The sequence below is a fragment of the Diceros bicornis genome (genome assembly GCF_020826845.1).
Source record: "Diceros bicornis minor isolate mBicDic1 chromosome 30 unlocalized genomic scaffold, mDicBic1.mat.cur SUPER_30_unloc_2, whole genome shotgun sequence".
Taxonomy (NCBI): Eukaryota; Metazoa; Chordata; class Mammalia; order Perissodactyla; family Rhinocerotidae; genus Diceros; species Diceros bicornis.
Genome location: NW_026690900.1, coordinates 2,712,022 through 2,715,874, shown reverse-complemented (window position 1 = coordinate 2,715,874; position 3,853 = coordinate 2,712,022).

Here is a 3,853-nt window from a genome sequence, read left to right as displayed (position 1 = left end):
TCACACTCAATTGGAATGATGTCAACACTATCAGAGTGATGCCACAATCAATTGGTATGATGACATTCATAATACTGAGAGTGACACCACACATAATAATGGTTGATATAGCATACGGGAATTAAGGTTAATGTCACATACAAATGTTGTGGTGTGACACACAATGAGGATGTTGTCACACTCAAACAATTGATGTGATGTCACCAAGAACCATGTGGTCACACCACGCAAAATAGTGGGAGTGATATCACATGCACACAATGGGAGTGATGTCACCCTTTAAAATGTGAATTATGTCACTAAGGACATGTCAATGATGTCACACATAGCGGGTGTAATGTCACACTATTGATGTGATGTCACACATAATGAGACTGAGGTCACACATAAACATGTGAGTAATATCACTAAGGACATGTGACTGATGTCACACATATGCGGGAGTGATGTCACACTGTTGGTCTGATGTCATACAACACAACAGGCGTGATATCACACATAACAGAAAGATGTCACCCAAAATATATGAGTGAAGTCACAGAAACACCATGGAAGTGATGTCACAACACTAGTAGAATCATGTCCTCGAGAATTAATGTGACATCACACAGAATATTGGATGTGACATGACACTTAACAATACCCATTTCTTATGGTAAATTTGAGTGATATCACACACAATCGGTGTGATTTTGACATGTGAATGTTGTCATACACACAATAGGTGTGATGTTCTACATAAAAATGTGAATTATGTCACAAAAATGTGAATGGTGTCAGACATATAAATGTGTGTGTTTTCACACACAAATGTGAGCACTATCACACATACACCATTGGTGTGATGTCATACAGACATTGAGTGAGGTCAGACACACAAAGTGTGTGAAAGCACACACCAAACTGGTGCTGTCATGGACATTTGCAGTGGTATCTCTAAGGAAAATGAGTGTGAATTCATACATAACAATGAGAGTTACATGAAATACACAGTAGGGATATAAGTCAGAGTAAAATGCGCAAGACTTCACAGAAATCTGGGAGTGATTTCATACAAAACTATGGATGTCATATCAAAGTTAACAATATGACTGCTCTCACACAACGGGAGTGATATCACACAATTTGAGAGATGTGACAGGCTAACCTAGTTTTATCCTGCTCAAAGTGTGTGATGTTCCAAAATGGGTGTGATGTCACACATAACGATTGGAGTGATGTCAGACACAAAAAGTTAACCATGTAACACACCATTGGAGTGATGTCAAACACTATCAGAGTGATGCCACACTCAATTGGTGTGATGTCATACATAATACTGGGAGTGACAACACACATACTAATGGTTTGATATCATATGACAAGGTTGATGTCACTTACCATTGATGAGATGTGACACGCAAGGAGGATGTTGTCACACATACAAGGGCTATGATGTCACCCATAAACAAGTGTGTCACAAGACGCATAACATTTGGTGTGATATCACGTGAACACAATGGGTGTGATGTTACAAGTTACATGTCACTGATGTCACAGATAGCAGTGGGAGTGGTGTCACACATAAATATATGAGTAATCTCACTAAGGACACATGACTGATATCACAAATATGCTGTTAATAGTCTACACTCAGGTTTCTATCCAATGTATTGAAAGAGCACTTCTGCTGAACTCAGCTTGCCAATAGCTGTAGGGAACACACTCTAATGAGACATTTTATACTTTTCACTACAACTGGTACAGCTTATCTGTAACATCCATTCAATGAAAGTACAGTGTGAAGAAAAACTCCTTTTTTTATCTCTTTATGATCGTCTTGAAAAGTCCCTTTTCAAAGGTTGCAGTTTGCTTCTTTCATTCAGGCTTTCTCTTACATGGAACGAAAGAATGTGCTTGTTGAGCTTGGTTTGCCAGTAGCTGTTAGGGAGCATCTTCCTATGAGAGGGCTTAAACTTTTCACTACACAAGGAAGAGAATATCTCTAATATCTATTTATGAAAAACACAGTGTGGAGAAAAACTCTTGCTTGTACCTGTTTAACATCTGCACTGAAAAGTACTTTTTCAAACATTGCAGCTCACGACATTTACTCAGGCTCTCTCTCACATTATAGGAGAGAATGTTCTTACTGAGCAAAGGCTGCCGTTAGCTGTAAGTAAGATCTTCCCATGAGAGCTTTGATCCATTTCACTCCTGCTGGGAAAAAGTACTTATAACATCCATTGAAATAACATACATGGTGGAAAAAAACTCATTTTAGTTGTTGAGGATCATCTTGATGAGTGAACTTTTCAATCATTGATCTTCATGGCCAGCACTCAGGCTTTCCCTCAAATATAGTGAAAGAAAACCCGTTCTGAACTCAACAGCCCTGTAGCTGTAAGTCAGCTCTTCCTTGAGGGCTTTTAAACTTGTCACTACACCTGGGAGAAAGTATCAGTAACATCCATAAAATGAAAGTCAAGTGTGCAGAAAATCTCTGCCTGGTATGTCTATAGGATCCTCCTGCAAATTGCCTTTTCCATCATTGTAGTTAACGACCGTCACTCTGGCTCTCTTTCCTATGTAATGCAAGAAACTACTTGCTGAACTCAGCTGGCAAGGCGCTTTAAGCAGGATCCTCCTCTGAGAGCTTGTAAACTTGCACTGTAGCTGCAAGAGAATATCTGTAACATCCCTTCCATGTAAGATCTCTGTGGAGGAAAACACTTCCTTTTAGCCTTTTAGGATCATATTGTAAAGTGCCTTTCATCTTTGCAGTTGATTGTATGTATTCAGGTTTCCTTCCTGATATAAAAGAAAACACCCCTGCTAAACCTACTTTGCCAGTGGCTGTTGGGAACACCTTCCTAGGAGAGTTTCCATATTTCACCACAGCTCGGAAAGAAGCTGTATCACATCCATTCAATGAAAGTACACCATGAAGAACACCTCCTCTTGTAAGCATTTATGCTCATGTTCTTAAGGGGCTTTAACTACACTGCAGTTCAATCTGTATTCAGGGTCTCACTAGTATATCATGATGACCATTATTGCTTATCACAGCTTGCCAGTATCTGATAGTAACATCTTCATATGAGAAGATTTAAAATTTCATTACCACTGGGAGAGTATATCTATAACATCCATAAAACGAAAGTCCAGTATGTATAAAATTTCTTGCTTCTATCTGTATACGACTATCCTGATAATTGCCTTTATCAACATTGCAGTTAACCACCTTCAATCAGGAATTCGTCCCCATGTGATGCAAGAAAGTTCTTGCTGACCTCTTCTTCCAAGTACTTGACAGGAGGATCTACCTCTGAGAGCCTTTAAACTTTCCATTGCAGTAGGGCGAGTATTACTCTAACATCCATTCCATGAACCTACTCTGTGGTGAGAAACTCTTAAAGTTAGCATTTTAGGATATGTTAAAGTGCCTTTTCCTCTTTGTCGCTCATTGCCTGCACTGAGGCTCCCTTCCCAACTGAAAGACAACTCACCATTGCTCAAACAAGTTTGAAAGTAGCTGGTAGGAACAACGTCTTATGACAGCTTTCCAACTATCACTACAGGTGGTGCAGATGATCATCACCATCCATTCAATAAAAGTTGACTGTCTGTTCAGAGCAACTCCTGCTTGTAGGTGTTTAGGATCATCTTGAGAAGAGTCTTTTAATTACTGCAGTTCAATCCTCATTCGGGGTCTGAGTAGCATATTATGATGAACACTATTGATTAATACAGGTGGCCAATATCATAGGTTACATCTTCATATGTGAGGTTTTTCAGTTTCACTGCAGCTAGAAGAGAGTATCTATAACATCCCTAAAATGAAAGTCAAGTGTGGAGAAAATCTCATCCTTGC